Here is a 16,551-nt window from a genome sequence, read left to right on the forward strand (position 1 = left end):
CTTACGTAGCACAGTCTAAAATTTAAACTCACTATATAGTGCATACAGTCTTCAGACTTGCCCGTTCCTCTTGCCTCAGCTTCCCCAGTGCTAAGATTGCAAGCACATACCACCACACCTGGCCCCTGGGGGTCTTTGTGGTAATTCCCTGACATCTCTAGGCTTCTGTTTGGGATCAGAACTAGGAATTTTCCTACTGGAAAAAAAAATGGAAAGGAAGGGAGCAATTGATAGATTGTGGCCAAAGTTATGTGTTTAAGGAAATTTCTGCTTCATACTGGCCAGAGCCGGGAATGTCTGGTCAAAGAGCTGGTGACGGCCAGGGTCTCTGTAAGTAAACATGCCGTCTCTGATGACCGCCCTGATCTCATTTCCCTCAGCAGTGTGAGATGGAGGCTGATGTCACCATGAGTGGGGTCTTCTGGTCATGGATGGAGGCTACACGGTTGCTGGCAGCTGGTACCACTGTCGGTTATTGGGAACAGCTGCTTCCCATAGACACCGCTAGGATGCCCTCCTACGCATCTTCTAGGATGGGACTCCAGCCACATTCATGACCCCACAGCAGAGGTGTTGCTGGGGATGCCTGGGATTAACTGTCCCAGCCCTTAACTCTCCATGTAAGGCCTCCCTTGGTCTAAGGAGGGTCACTGAGGGTGCGTTCACTTATAAAATGTGGTCCTTAGAAGTGCAGGCTCATGTCCTGTCTCCCCACCCCCACCCCCCAGAGCTTGGACAGTGGCAACGTGCAACACAGCCCGTCTCCTGGGGCCAGGCAGCCAAGTACAGCAGAGGAGTTTCCATGAGCAGAGAGCCCAAGCTGGGGGGACTGGAGTGGGGAGCAGGGAAGTCACAAAGCCCTCTCTGTGGTCCCACAGGCTCTTCCTGAGTGCCATCACCCCAGGTGAGACTTTTTATGGGGTCCAGAAGCCCTACAGCAGTCTCTGCACAGCAGCTGCCAGGGGTGGGGACAGGTTCACCAGTCTCCCCACTCCTCCACGTTATAAGACTTCACTTCCTGTTAGGAGAGCCATGAGCTGTGAAACTGAGTAGGGAATAGGCCAGAAACGCCTTGGATGGAAGCCCAGGTCTTTAGCTTTGTTGTCACCCCAGGACTTCACTGGGCTCATCAGTCAACAGACACTCTCCAAAGAGCAACCCACCCCACTCCAGGGCTGCCTGACCTCATTCGGGCTGAACCGAGACCTCGGGCTGGCTGACAGGCTTGACAGCGCCTCTGATATACAGCTTGTCTGACCACTGGGACAGTCTGCTGTTCATCTACTTAATCAACAGACCCTTAGGCGCCAGAAGACTTAGTTTGTGCCAAATCTTTGCTGGATGCAGGAGATATAGGCACAAAGATGGTAGACAAGATTCTTGCCTTTAGGGAGTTGACCAAGAAGCAAACGATGGTGCACGTGAGCCACACATTTTCACTCATGAAGGGAGAGGATGGGCTTCCATGGAAGATGGTTCTCTACAGACCCTGCCCTGATTACAGTGTGGGATGGAGAATAAGAAAGGACCATGCCGGGACATGTGGAAGAGATGCCAAGTAGAGAGAAAGGCAACGTGCGAGGCATGGGGCCCCCTAATCTTAGAAGAGAGAAGACCCAACACCAAGGCATGAGGCTGGCCTAATCTGAGAACAATGAGAAGACCCATGGGAGAGCAGGGATGGAGCTGGCCAGACAGGTTTTCCTGAGCCGCAGGGAGGACTTCGGTGTGTGTGGGGGAAGATCTTGGAGACCCTAGCAAAAGTGTGTCACATCCAAGAACACAGAGATAATGGAATACATATCAAACATTTGAGGAAGAAAGAATGCCGATTTTACACTAAAAATTGACAAGGAAGAAATATTATCCCTCTTATCTCACAAAGCCAGCAACACTCTGATTCCAGATATGAAGATAGTCTAGAAAACGAAAACCACAGGTCAGCCAGACCCAGCGGCCCTGGCACTAGGGAGGCTGAGTCAGGAAGGTTGTTGAGAATGCCAGGCCAACCTGGGCCACATAGTGAGTTCCAGTGTGAACACCAGGCCCCCCAAATAAAAGGCAAATATCAAGAGAAGAATTATAAAACATAACCAACAAAAAACTTCAATCTAAGGTTGGGCAGTGGTAGTGCACACCTTTAATCTCAGCACTTGGGAGGCAGAGGCAGGTGGTTCTCTGTGAGTTCGAGGCCAGCCTGGTCTACAGCGAGAGTTCCAAGTCAGACTTTAAAGCTACAGAGAAACCCTGTCTTGAAAAATTCTAAAAACCAAAAACAAACAAAACAAAAACTTCAATCTAGAATATAGGGGGTTTTGTTTTAATTTTTAAATTTAATTTATAATTTTTATATATGTCAAGAGGATAACTTCATGGAGCTAAGTCTCCGCCCTTCTGTGGGTTCCTGGGATTGAACTCAGATCAGTGGGCTTGTGCAGCAAGGGCTTTTACCAGCCGAGCTGTGTCACCAGCCCTAGAATATAGGTTTTACAAAGCAGCTGGGTGTGGCAGTGCATGGAGCAGAGGTAGATTAAAGAGTTAACGCTAACTTCCTTAGCCACACAGCAAATGTGAGGCAAGCATGGGCTATAGGAGATCACAGCGCCTGAAGAGTGACAGCTGACGTTAACTTTTTGCTTACGCATTCATGCACGCGCGCGTGTACACACACACACACACACTAAAAAGGTGCTCCTTGCTTAGTAGGAAAGTGTAGATTAAACCTTAATGGAGTGCTGCTGAGCAGACACTAGAGCAGCTACAGCTGAAAAGCGGGGCCACAAAACCAGGCAGTCCACAGCCTGCGGAACAACATGCCGAAGTTTATTGTGATATGCATATTGCTGATATGCATATGCTGCGATATGCATCTTAGCCATGGTTCTCCATCCGTGAGAAAGACACACTGCAGTGGTCGGAAACACAAAGAGACCGTGAAATACTATTACCAGAAATGGAAGAACAGGCCAAGAGCCTGCTTGACAACACAATGACTGCATTTCAACAAGGAAAGATACCTCCAGCTCCATTTTCTGCTCCTCCTCCTGCAAGGCAAGGATCCCACCTCCCCCAGAGTCTCCCGGGTCTTACTTGCCTCGGCATGATGCCTGCACCCCACATGGGAGGCTCTCCCATGATGCCAGTAGTAGGCCCCCTCCTCCTGTGATGAGCCCAGTGGGACCTGCTCCTGGAATGAGGACACCCATGGGTGGCCACATGCCCACGATGCCTGGGCCTCTAATGATGAGACTTCCCGCTATCTCTATGAAGGTGCCCAATTAGTCTGGCATGACTCGGCCAGACAGATAAGATAGGAAAAAGATTGCTCTTTTTCACTAAGAGATCACCATGCTGAGCCTGAGTGTCTTCTAGCTGCGTGACAAGGAAGACTTACCCCATCCTAACAGAGAGAATAGTTTTGGAGGGGAGAAGTGGATAAAAGAATTGCAGCTTTCACTTATATTGTGAAATATGAAAATAAAATTGTCAACAGTTTTAGTTAAAAAAAAGTAGGGCCCCGTCAAGTGCTACCCAGATCCTGGAACAGCTCAGCTACGACGCTGGTAGTGTACTTGCAGGTACTCAAGTGTTTCCAGCAAGCCCAATGGGCATCAGCAGCAGCAGAATGCATAAAGAAAGTGAGGTGCATTCCTCAACAAGAAAAGGGACCAGCCAGGGCTGGAAGGATGGCTCAGCGATTAAGAGCATTGGCTGCTCTCCCAGAGGACCAGGGTTCAATTCCCAGCACCCACATGGCAGCTCACAACTGTCTGTAACTCCAGTTCCAGAGAACCTGAAACCTTCATACCAAATGTGCATAAAATAAAATATAAAAAAAGGAAAAGGAACCAGCTCTGAACAGAGTGGATAACATGGATGAGTCTCTCAATCATTAAGCCTCATAGAATCATACATATAAAAAGGAATACTTATGCACACTAGTCTGTAGTGACATAAAGTGGATTAATACATTGGGGGTGTTATGCCCAGATTGCGGGGACCCCTAAAAGACCACCATGGAGATCAAAACCCATATGTAAAAGCAAAAAGCCTTTATTTAAGCTTGAGCTGGGACCCTCTGTCTATCTGATGCAGTGGTTGAGAGCAGAGAGTGCCCAGCCCAGTTGGGGTAGGGGTTTTATCATAGTAGAAGTTGTTGGAGTGAAGGGTTTTCCAGGGTTCAGGACACTGATTGGCTGACATTTGTCTAGGGGTATCTTGGAAAAAAGGGAGTAGGTGAGTTCTGGGCTCAGGGACATCTGGTGATCTTATCTAATGGTTGGAATGCCAATAAAGTACTTTTCTTTAGACGCTGGCCCTCCCTGGGTGGTGTCAGCTTATGGCTTTTCCTGGAACTCAGTACTGCCTGCCAGTAAACCAAGAAACTCAGGCCTACTTTTTAGCTGGTCTCTATCAAACCTGCCATGGCAGCTGAGTGACTTGGGCCTCACATGTGTGAACAGGCGGCCCTGGGCCCCACAGGGGGTAGGAAGTGAGTTGGGAAAGAGCTGGATTTCAAAGGAGCATGAAGTCTCCTGTAAGTAATGCCAATAAAGTCAGTGTTATACACACATGAATACACACATGCACACACGAACATGAGGAAACTTTAAGGGGTTGTTTGCTTCTTTCGTGTGTATGTTCAGAGGTCAATATCAAGTGTCTTCCTCAATTGTCAAGTGTCATCCTCAATTGCTTGCAAATTTATTTTTTATTTAATTTGGAACTCAATACGTAGAGCAGGCTGGCCTTGAACACCCAGCGATCCTCCTACCTCTGCCTTCTGAGTGCTGAGATTATAGATGTCTGCCACTGCATTCAGTTTTTGTACAGGAGCCAAGGCCTGAACTCAGGTCCTTGTGCTTGTATGGCTTCACCGCTGAGCCATCACCCCAGCTGCTTACTTACTTTTTTTTTTCTGGGACAGGGTTCAGTCTGTAGACCAGGCTGGCCTCGAACTCACAGAGCTCCACCTATCTCTGCCTCCCGAGTGCTGTGCTTAAAAGTGTGCGCCACCATTGCCCAGCTACTTGTTTTCTTCTTGATGTGTCATTTCTTTGTTTTATCAATGACCTAATGGATATGTATGTGCATATGTATATGTATGTATATGTGCGTGTGAACATTTAACAGTACAATGTGAAGTATTAATTATATGCTAGCTATATCTAAAAAAGGCTGCTTTAAAACCTGGAGGTAGGGCTAAGGATACAGTTTGGTTAGCACAGTACTTGCCTAATCTGCATGAGGCCTTGGGTTCAATCCCCAGTACCCCAGGGCATGGAGGTGTGTACACCTGTAATTCTAGCATTTAGGAAGTAGACACAAGAGAACCAGAAGTCCAGGGACATCCTTAGCTACATCAAGGGTTTAGAGCCAGCCTATATCACATGAGGACCTATCTAACAAAGAAAATAGATCTTGGCCAGGGGCTCCAGACCAGACATACAGACATGTAGGACTGAGCCTGCAGCTGGCCTGAGTGTGTGGGAGAGCCTCATGGGGCCGGGAGGTAATGCAGACAGGAGTCTCTCATTCCTCCCACTCCTGACTCATCTGGCAGCAGATCATCCATAAAGCAGTCACAGTGATCTTGAAGTTGCGAATCTGTTCCCATCACTCTTCAGCGTGTGATAGCCTAGCAGCTTCCCCTGATCTACAAACCCAACAGCACCACGGCCCCGCCCACCTCTGTGTCTTGTCTTCGCTGTCTCCAGACACAAACTGCCTCTTGGGCCAGTGTCCATTCTGCCCTGCTGTCTTGGCCTGGTATTCCCTCATGCTAGAAGACGCTTTGACCCTTTTCACCAAGTTAGTGCCCACTGACACCTCAGATCTCAACTCAAACTTCCCTTCTGTAAGATTTCTTGCTCAGCTCCCTTTGAGACCGTACAGACGTGTGATGTGAACTCTCAAGGCTTCCTACCTCATCTTCCACTATACTATAAAGTGCATATTTATATTATTTTTCAAACATGTAAGGGCCTGGACGATGGCTCACTACTTGTACAAGCCTGGTAACCTGAGTTTGATTCCTAGAAGAGCCCATACAATAGTGGAACGAAAGAACCCACTCCATAAAGTTGTCATGTGACTTCCACACGTGTGGCATGGCGGCATGTGTGCGCCTCCCACACCAGGCACACATAACATAATAATAAAATAAAATAAAATAAAATGTAAAGAGGCATGGTGGTGCCCTGTGATCCCAGCTTGTAGGAGGTGGAAGCAGGAAGATCAGGAGTTCGAGGTTATTCTCAGCTATACAGCAAATTCAAAACCAGACAAGGACCCGTCGAAAGGAAGAAAGAAAGAAAGAAAGAAAGAAAGAAAGAAAGAAAGAAAGAAAGGAAGGAAGGAAGGAAGGAAAGAAGGAAGAAAGATAAAATGTTCACCCTCACTGTGTGCTTTTAATGCTGGGCCCAAGAATAGTCTCAGGAGAACAATAGAAATTGTGCACATTCTCAGTGTGCTCTTTTCTGGGGGCTCCTTTATCAGATTCCCAAAAGAATCTGTGGTTTGGACACATTAAGAGCTATTTTCTAGTTCAATTATCTCAATTTTTAGGTCAAGAAATAGAGTCCACTTCCTTCTGGAAATAATTCTGGATAAAAGAAAAAAATTAAAAATAGACCTATGAACTGGCAAGAAGGCAAGAAATATTCAAGCCAAAAATATTTATAATCCCATAGCAATCTGGGCTATGAAACATCTTTTGCCTTATGGAAAATTTTATTTATTTTTATAATTTTAATTTTTACTGTGGTTAAAAATTATGTTTTTTTTCTTTCTTCTTCCCCCTCTCCCCCGACAAGGTTTCTCTGCACAATTCTGGCTGTCCTGAAATTTGCTCTGTAGACCAGGCTAGCACAGAGGCCCACCTGCCTGTGCCTCCCAAGTGCTAGAATTAAGGTGTGTGCCACCACAGCCCCGCTTTGAACTTGGATTTACATGGCCTTATGGGGATGGAGTTATTTGCGAGAACTGGTGGTATGCTACAAAGGCTCCCCAGAAAAACTGAAGGGCTGTGGTCTGAACATGTCCTGTCTAAATGGCTGGACAGTAGTGGCACATGTCTTTAATCCCACCACTTAGGATGCGGGGTGGGGGGGGATCTCAGTGAGTTCAAGGCTATCCTGGTCTACAAAGCGAGTTCCAGGACAGTCAGGACTGTTACACAGAGAAATACTGTCTAGACAAACCAACCCAAACTAAAAGGAAAAAACAAAGCAAGCGAGGCTAATTGGCCAGCAGCATCTGGCGTCTGCCTGTCTCCACCTCCCATTTCACCATCTCTGGGGTTACAAGCATGCCCTGACATGCCTGGCTTTTTTTGTGGGTTCTGGGGGTCAAACTCAGGTTCCCAGGCTTGTGAGACAGCACTTTACCAGCCGAGCTATCTCTCCAGTCTCTGGGAACTTCTAGTTTTAAAGCCCACAACTTTTCTGGTTCTCACACTTGTCAACCGACTGCCCGTCAGTGTGCCCTAGGGAGGAAGAATAAAGCCAGAGGCTCCATTCGAGAGCAAAAGGTGGGGGAAGCCTTGCCAGAGGGGTTTGGGGGGAAGGAGTTTGTGAACTGGAACAGCCTTGGGGTAAGAGTACTGGTAGAGGAGGTTTGTGGCCAGGAGAGCCTGGGGGCTAGCCTGGAGACTTTGATATGTGTTAGAGGTATGTGCTAATAGGGAACTAGATACCCCATTCGCTTATGTGGGGAGGAGATGAGGGAAGTAGGGCTCTTCCCGACCCTTAGAATCAAATCACACTGAGTGTAAGTGTTCCTTTATCCACTAACAATCCTTCTTTTTACCCCTTCAGGGTCTAGCCTGAGCTGAGCCCAGGCTGTCATTCTGTGGATTGGTGGCCAACTTGGGACCTAACATCCATCATTGCTCCAAAGCTTGGGATGGAGAGCAGCTTCTCCTACAAGGTCTCTGTTCCTTAGTCAGCTCCTCGAGAGATTTCAGTTATGTCTTCCCACGGCTCAAGTCTCTTGAGGGCTCTCTAGCCCTAGGCTGGTTCACTGTCAGTGAGGAAAGAGGGCTGAAAGAACGAGGACTGGGGTCTCTGCTGGGGCCAGGCAGATGCTGGGCTTTGATGATGCAGAACCTTCCTCTGGGCTGTGGGAGCCCCTGCAGATCCCCTCTCCCCAGGAGGAGAAAAGCAGATGTCAGCTCAGCACAAGCAACAAATTTTCTCCGTACTTAATCCTCCAGCGAGTGCACCTAGCAGTTCTCAGAGCAATGAGGAAGATGGTGGCAGGGTGGCCTTGGTCTCACATCCCACTCTGCAGAGACCATCGGTCAGCTGCACAGAGCACTGGGTAAAGGAAATCTCCAGGCTGATCTGTAGGGTCCTGGCCTGAGACAGAGCTAGTGGCTCCCAGGTGTCTGCTGTGGGCAAGGCTGACTTGAGGATTCTGGACTTTCCCATAGGAACCCTCACCCTCTCTTAATGCATCTTCCTTCCTTACAATACAGGCATGAATTGGAGGAAATGGGTAGTATGGTATCTTTGATCATCAAAGCAGAAGTAGAGAACCACCTTGGAAAGGGATTTTCTGGCCAGATATTAAGTACTGTGTGTGTGTTCACGTACACATATGTGTATAGATACACATGTGTGAGCATGCATGTGGTAACCAGAGTGTTAATCCTCAGGATCTAACCACCTTATATTTTGGAACAGCCAGTGAGGCTGGCTAGTGAGCTCCCAGAATCTGCCTGTCTCTTCTCCAGGGCTAGGAAGATAAGCCTATACTATTATACGTAGTTTTTTGTGTGGCTTTTTGTGTGGGTGTTGGGAACCAAAGTCAGGTGCTCATGTGAGAAGCAGTTTTCAGAATGAGCGATTTTCCCAGCCCTCTGAGTGCTTAACACAGCTCCTCAGTGACCCAAACATATAGTCTGAGGGCCTCACAAGTGCCAGGCAAGATAAGCACTGTGGTTCTCCCCAGGAGACGATGCAGCTCTCAGAAGCAGAACCACTTGGCCAAGGCCAGAGAATAAATGGAAGGATGGGACTGGGGCCTCAGGTTGAACAGAGTCACAGAACTTGTGTTTCTTATGGGACCATGAAGCCCCAGGCAGCCTAAGAACTCACTCCATTGGCTGGGAAGACATTTCTGTCACCTCTTTTTCTAGGGCTAGGCTGTGACAACTCCCAGGCCTAGAGTGTGGGTAGGTCAGCGCTACTGGTTCAATCCTGGGTTCCTCTTTGCAAAGGCACACCCTTTGGTGAGGGGGAGGAAGCATTTTTGAGGTGAAATGTTGTCTAACAGCAATGAACGGAAAATATTAAAAGTCCAATGGCGCCAACAAGATTCGTGCCAGAGCCAGAAAGTACAGAGAAGAGGAGGAAACATCCTTGTTATTGAGGACGCAGGGGTCCACAGGGAGTCAACTACTGGTCATCCACTCCCTGTATCCCGGGCCATCTCTATCTTCAGGACGAGCACAAGCCTCTCCTGGGCCAGAGGAAGGCCCTGGAATGACGTGAGGGAAGCCTGTGGGTCTGTTAGGTTTGGTTTACACGGTACTCTGGGGAGGGCAGAGAACACAGCAGTGTGAGCCATGGTCCATGGGCTATTTCTGTGGGCATGTAAGAGGCCAGGCCCACTCCACACATATTCTGAGCTTTCTGGGTGCTAAAATGCCAAGAATGGGAAGCTAGACCAGCACGCTTTCTCCTGTAGGCCTCTCACCACAGAGGGCTGAGCAAGAAAAACGATGCCAGTAGAATGTGATTGCAGTTCTGGGGGAGTGTGCTTAGGGACTCTGGAGCAGAAGGGGGACCATTGGCTTTGCTTGGGGCTGTGAGGGATGGGTCAAGCCCTACTTCCACAAGCATTGAGGGAATCTCACAAATCTGGAGTCTTCTTGGAAGAGTCTCTGTGTTTGGGGAAAGATGTACTGACAGAGATGCAGGCAAATGGACTGAGTCTCCCCACAGGAGACAAACAAACTGCAGGAGAAACACAGGACCCTGGGGACAATGTGCTGGGAACCCAACACACGTCCTCTGCAAAAGCAGCCATGCTCTTAACTCAGAGCCGTCTCTCCAACTCTCTTTTCTAGGACATTTTAATGGAACAATTGCTTGAGGGAGCTGAGATACACAAGAAGGGATCCAGAAACCACTTGGGAGAGATGACATGGAGTCACCATCTGTTCTAGGTACTGTCACTGTGGAACAAATGACCCAAGTTTTACTGCCTAAAATGATAACCATTTTATCATGCCCCACAGACACGGTAGCTCAAGATTTCATATAGGACTTAACAACCATAGTGTTTTTTCCTCCTTTCCTCCATTTTGAATATTCTTTGGCTTTATAAACAATTCAGTTCTTTTGCTTTTTTTTTTAGCTATTTATTTAGTATGTGTATGTCTGTATGTTTGTGTGAGTGTATGCTATGTGTGTGTGGGTACCCAAAGAGTCCAGAAGAGGGTATTGGATGCCCTGGAACTGGAGGGACAGGCAGTTGTGAACCATCTGCTGGGGTTCTGGGAACTGAACTCCGGTCTTCTGCAAGACTGGCAGGTACTCTTAGCCACTGAGTCATCTCTCCAGCCCCAATTGTAGAAACTCCTACAGTTCTAAAACTTTTTAATTTATTTAATGTATATGTGTGTTTTGCCTGCATTTATGTCTGTGTGTCACATGCGTGCTTGGTGCCCTCAGAGAACAGAAGAGAGTGTCAGGTCCCTGGGACTAGAGTTCTAGATGGTGGTGAGCTGCCATGTGGGAACTGGGAATCAAATTTAGGTCCTCTGCAAGAGAAGCAATGCTCTCAACTACTGAGCCATCTCTCTAGGCCCTTACATTTTTTAAATTCTTTAAAAAATTACAAAGTCCTAGCATTTAAAAAATTATTTATTTTTATTTTATGTGCATCAATGTTTTGCCTGCATGTATATCTGTTTGAGGGTATCAAATCTTGGAGTTACAGACAGTTGTTAGCTGCCATGTAGGTGCTGGGAATTGAACCAGGGCCTTCTGGAAGAGCAATCAATGCTTTTAACTGCTGAGCCAACTCTCCAACCCCCAAGATTCATTTTTATTTTGAACTATATGTATGTGTGAATATATCTGCCAGTGGCTGTGTCCATGTGAGTACAGGTGTCTCCATGGATACTGGGACCAGTTCCGAATGTGTTCTTTGAGGCTTTAACTAAGACTATTTAGTGACACTCTGCTGATGGCTGAGCTGCTATAGAGGACCCGAGACAGCATCACTCACATGTCTGCAGCCTTGGTGGTGACAGCTGGAAGCTGGGCTCAGTGGGAGCTGTTGACCAGAGCTGCTGCACTAGGCTTCTCTAGTACAGTGGTCTCATGGGAATTAGACATGACTTCTTACAGCAGCTGGGTCTCCCTAGAGCTGTGGTTCTCAAGCTGTGGACCATGACCCCATTTTAAACGAGTTGCCTCTGACTACCTGAAAACAGATATTTATATTATGATTCATAACAGTAGCAAATTACAGTTATGACGTAGCAATGACAGTCATTTTATGGTTGGGGGTCACTGCGACATGAGGAACCATATTAAAAGGTTGCAACATTAGGAAGGTTGGGAATCATGGGACTACAGTGAATGACTCAAGAGTGGTAGCTGTATGTCATGAAAGTCGTGAGGCCACTTGAGACTCAAGGTGCAAGAGATTCAGTTCTACATCTTGATGTGGAGTAGTGGAATCACTTAGTACAAGAATGGGTGATGAAACCGGGTGTGGTGGTACATGCCTTTGATCCCAGCACCTAGGAGACAGAGGCAGGTAGATCTCTGAGTCCAAGTCCAGCCTGGTCTACAGAGCGAACTCCATGACAGCTAGGGCCACACAGAGAAACCCTGTCATGGAAAAAAAAAAAAAAGGAAATGAAAAAGAATGCGTGATATAATGGAAGCCATGTTTGAAAACTGCAGACTGGCACAAGCGCCTTGGACATAGAACCATCACAAAGGAAGCAGTTAAGGCACGGAGAGAACCATTCTGAAGACAGGTCCATGTACCCGCATCTGATTTTACAAGCATGAAGGTATATGCCTGTAATCTCAGCACTTCGTAGCCAGGGTCAAGAAGGTTGATACAAGTCCAAAGCCAGCCTTGAGTTACAGTGTGAGAGCCCCATCACAAAAAATAAAGTAACGGCTGGGGACATTTCAGAAGATGGAATGCTCACATTGTATGCATGGAGCCTTGGGTTTGTGCCATAGCACTGCATAAAAAGGGGCGTGGAGGTGCACATTTCTACTCCTAGCATTTGGGCGGTGGTGGCAGGAGACACAGGGTTTCAAGGTCCCTTTCAATCATACAGTGACTTGGCTTATATGAAGACCTGCCTGGGTTTGAAAAGACTCTCCAGGCCACAGGAGGGCAACCATGGTCGTGGTGGTGGTGGTGGTGGCGGCGGCGGTGGCAGTGAATGCTGGTGGTGGTGTCGTCAAAGAGTGTTAGAGACAGACAACAACTTCCTTTGGAGTTATCAGGGTCAGCCCACCCCACCTTCCCTGCCGAGCTCCTTTCCCAACAGCAGAGAGGAGATCCTTGACCAAGGGTTTTGGCCCCAGAAGGCCAGCTAAGCTGGGCCCCAAACTCTTCTCCTGCCTGGGCAGGAGGAGCTGACGAATGAATTTCCAGTGTGTCCCCGGCAGGAACTGAAGCTGTTTGCCGACAAGCTTGGCCTGCAGACGTCCCAGATGACTGATCCATCCAGGCCAGGCCTTGCACAGTACAGGCCTATGGCTGCCTCCCAAGCCCTGTCTGTTCTGGGGTCCATTCAGGCCAAGCCTTGAGTAGTACAGGCCTATGGCTGCCTCCCAAGCCCTGTCTGTTCTGGGGTCCTGGCTGAGGGAGCAGCAGCCTCTTCATCACAGGGGGATCTTGGATGAGAGGCTTGGGAATGTTCAGATCCCCAAGTCCAGCTGTATATAGATCACAATTCAATCGCACTTGAGAAAAGACCGATGGGAACATGGAAGAGGAGCAGAGCAGGAGCTAGGGGGACCCAAACACCAGGGCTGGATTAAATCTCAGGGAGCCTATGCCTTCCTCTGCCATCGGTCTTACCTTGTTGGTACATCTCGCCTGTCTTACCAACCTCAGCAGTCTTCCCGGTTTTCTAGCCAGCCTCCGGCCCCACAGCTGTGAAGGGCCATTTCTTCTGTTCTCTCCTGCCTGCGGTGTCTCCATGTGTCAACAGACCTAGCTATCCTAGAGCTGCCCGGGGTGTGTATGTGGGGAGGTGGGGTGCTCACTCAGCCGCAAACTCTTTTTTTTAATATTTATTTATTTATTATGTATATAATATTCTGTCTGTGTGTATGCTTGCAGACCAGAAGAGGGCACCAGACCTCATTACAGATGGTTGTGAGCCACCATGTGGTTGCTGGGAATTGAACTCAGGACCTTTGGAAGAGCAGGCAATACTCTTAACCTCTGAGCCATCTCTCCAGCCCTCAGCCGCAAACTCTTAAGGCAAGGTTGGAGACACCGAGGCCTAGGATTACCTGGGATGTTGCTAGTTCAAGTTCACGAATCAAAGTTCCAGGACTAGGACTAGACTTTTGAAGCACAGGTTCTTATGCTTCTCCTGCCCTTTATTTTAGTGATTATAGCTCAGTCTCTCTCTACCTGTCTGTCTTTATTTTAGTGATTATAGCTCAGTCTCTCTCTACCTGTCTGTCTATTCCCTAGACCCGTTCGCCTGGGCTTCACTGCTACCATCCATCTGCTAGCACAGCCTGAGCCGAGTGAGGACTGAGGACGTGGCGAAGGACATGCCAGACGCTGGAGTTGAGTCCTAGCACTGCATAAACCCAGCCTGGCACACTCTCATAACTGCAGCACTCTGGAGGTGTGGCAGCAGGATCAGAAATCCAAGGTCGTCCCGGGCCAGGTTTGAGGCCAGTCTGAGGTTGCCACGAGACCCTTTCTCAAAAAACAAAACAACTAGCAAAGCAAACCACCAAGCCTTAGCTGAAGCTACTTCATGGATTGGGTCTGATAAGTTGGGCCAGACTGGGGCCAGCGACAACTACAGGGCCTGTTGGCTAAGGGCTGGGTCCTGGATTGGAAAACAGGCCCCATAAGAAAAAGCCAAAGGCCGGGCGGCGGTGGCACATGCCTTTAATCCCAGCACTCGGGAGGCAGAGGCAGGCGGACCTCTGTGAGTTCCAGGCCAGCCTGGTCTACAAGAGCTAGTTCTAGGATAGGTTCCAAAGCTACAGAAAAACCCTGTATTGGAAAAACAAAGAAAGAAAAAAAGGAAGAAGAAAAGAAAAGAAAGAAAGAGCAAACAGATCTGTGTCCTGTGTCAACTCCAGAGCCATTGCTGCTCAGCATCCTCTCTCTGCCCTTCCTTTCAGCCCCTGTCCCAGATGAGAAACCAGGTTTCTAAACCCTCTGCTTACACACGGAGAAAGTCAGATACAAGCAGGCTTGAGCATGTGCGCCCACACAGAACTGACAAGAGGATCCGAACTATGCAATGTGGGAACTGGCCCATGAGATGTTCTTTCCTCTGAGTGCAAGTATGTCAGTGATGAGTAATACCGATTGTAAGGATCTGAAATCACTAAGTCTCTGGGCACGTGTCTAAGAAAGTTTTGGAAGTGAGGTAAGAAGACCTGCACTGAATGTGAGTAGTACTGTTCCATGGCAGGATCCTGGACTAAATAAAGAAGTGGGCTAAGTAATGGGCTAAGCAGTAGCCGCCACCTCTCTCTGCTTCCTGACTGTGGGTGTGATGTGACAAGCCACCTCTAGTTCCTGTTGCCGTGACTTTTCCGCAATGACAGACTGTGTATCCTTATACTGTGAGCCAAAATAAACCCATTCTGTCCTGTTGTTCTTATCCTGGTTCAGCTATGAGAAATGTGACAAACCCAACATCCTTCTTGTGGCTTCCCACTGCCCAGCCAAGCTCGCCTCCTGCCATGAAGAAGGGTTCAGTCAGGCTTTGTGGAGCGACCTTGTGGACAGCTGTATGTACAGGCCTCCACCTCCAAGTGATGGCATGGAGGCCATCTGGGAAGCCAGGCCAGTTGGATGAGGCTGTGATCTGAGGCAGGACTCAGGAGACTCCCTTTGCATCTTCTACTCCCAGCTATGGTTCTACCTTTTCAACCAGTTCTTCTCAGAATGCAGTCTGAGGACCACTGGCTCCATTGCAAAGCCAAGTCTCGTGTTCTACTGAGTTAGAAAGTCTGGGTGTGGGGCCAAGTTTCTTCTGCGTGAGTATGTGTGTACCATGTGCATGCCTGGTGTTCATGGAAGTCAGAGGTGTTGGATGCCCACCTAGAATTGGGATTACAGATGGTTATGAATTTCCTGATTTGGATGCTGGGAACTGAATATAAGTCTTCCGGAAGAGCAGTAAGTGCTCATAAGCTTTGAGCCATCTCTCCAGCCTTCAGTTCCCAGATGCCTAGATTTTAATAGCCTTCTGAGTATTTTTTGTTTTGTTTTGTTTTTTTGAGACAGGGTCTCATGTAGCCCAGGCTGGCTTCAAACTCTCTGTATAGCTGAGGATGATCATGTATTCCTGATTGCCCTGCCTCCATCTCCCAGGTTCTGTAGTTACAGGTATGTACCACCGCACCTGGTTTATGTAGATGGAACTCAGGGCTTTTTTCAGGTTGCGTAAGTCCTCTACCAACAGCACTACATCCTCATTCCCTTCTAGCTGTTTCTTATGATGCTCAAGTTAGATAGGCGCAGCCTAAGACAACAGGTATCCTCAGGCTGGAGCTGGAAGAGGGAGATGGGAGAAGCTCTACCGTACAGGCAGTTGCTTAGTCACCCACATGTGGGTAAGGCTTGCTGGTAGACATCCATCCAGGCAGACATGTGCACGTGCATGCACACACACGCATGCGCGCACACACACACCTGGCAGGATTTTGAAGCAGTTCACTTGCTGCATCTCTCTGGACTCAGGGAGTTCAGGGAGGCACACAAATGAAAGTGGGGAGGGGTAAAGATGATATCCTGTACCCCAGACTACTTTGTCCCTCATCTCTTCTGAGGGTCCCTGAGTGCTGGACCTCAAAGGTCAAAGAAGCTGAGTCATTGCCCAGCTCAGACCAGACACCCTCAACCATAGAGCTGAGGTGACCTGTGTGCCAAAGAGACTCTCAGAGTATGTGCTAAGATCCTGTTGTGCATGGGCTGGCCAGCTGGGGAATGTGGGGGATCAGCAGACCAAGCTTAGGCCAGCACACACCATCCCAAGCTATGAAATGCTGCCCAGATGGAGAATTCCCCTTGGCCCTTTCCCAGGACTGGGTCCAATGTCCAGCCTTCCTCCTGACCCCTGTCTCTCTGACATAGACTGTTATGCCCAGGCTATGGCCCACTTGGGCCATCACTGCTCTATGGCATCGTTCCCCACCCCGCCCTCACATCCCCAAGGATCTTGATGCTAAATTCTTGCCCCTGTGAGCTGCTGGGGATGTGGGGAAAGGGAGGGAGCCTCATGCTCAGATCTGGTTTCCTTGCTTCTTCCTGTGGCTGGCTGCCACGGGCTGAGCCACCAGCTGTGCTATA

At 48.5% G+C, this 16,551-nt stretch overlaps 1 pseudogene; it reads left to right on the top strand.

Annotated features, from left to right (window-relative positions):
* The first annotated feature begins 2,813 nt into the window (after window positions 1–2,813).
* Window positions 2,814–3,309, top strand: LOC119809404 (annotated as a pseudogene).
* Window positions 3,310–16,551: the final 13,242 nt, after the last annotated feature.

Source organism: Arvicola amphibius, chromosome 3 (genome assembly GCF_903992535.2).
Source record: "Arvicola amphibius chromosome 3, mArvAmp1.2, whole genome shotgun sequence".
Lineage (NCBI taxonomy): Eukaryota > Metazoa > Chordata > Mammalia > Rodentia > Cricetidae > Arvicola > Arvicola amphibius.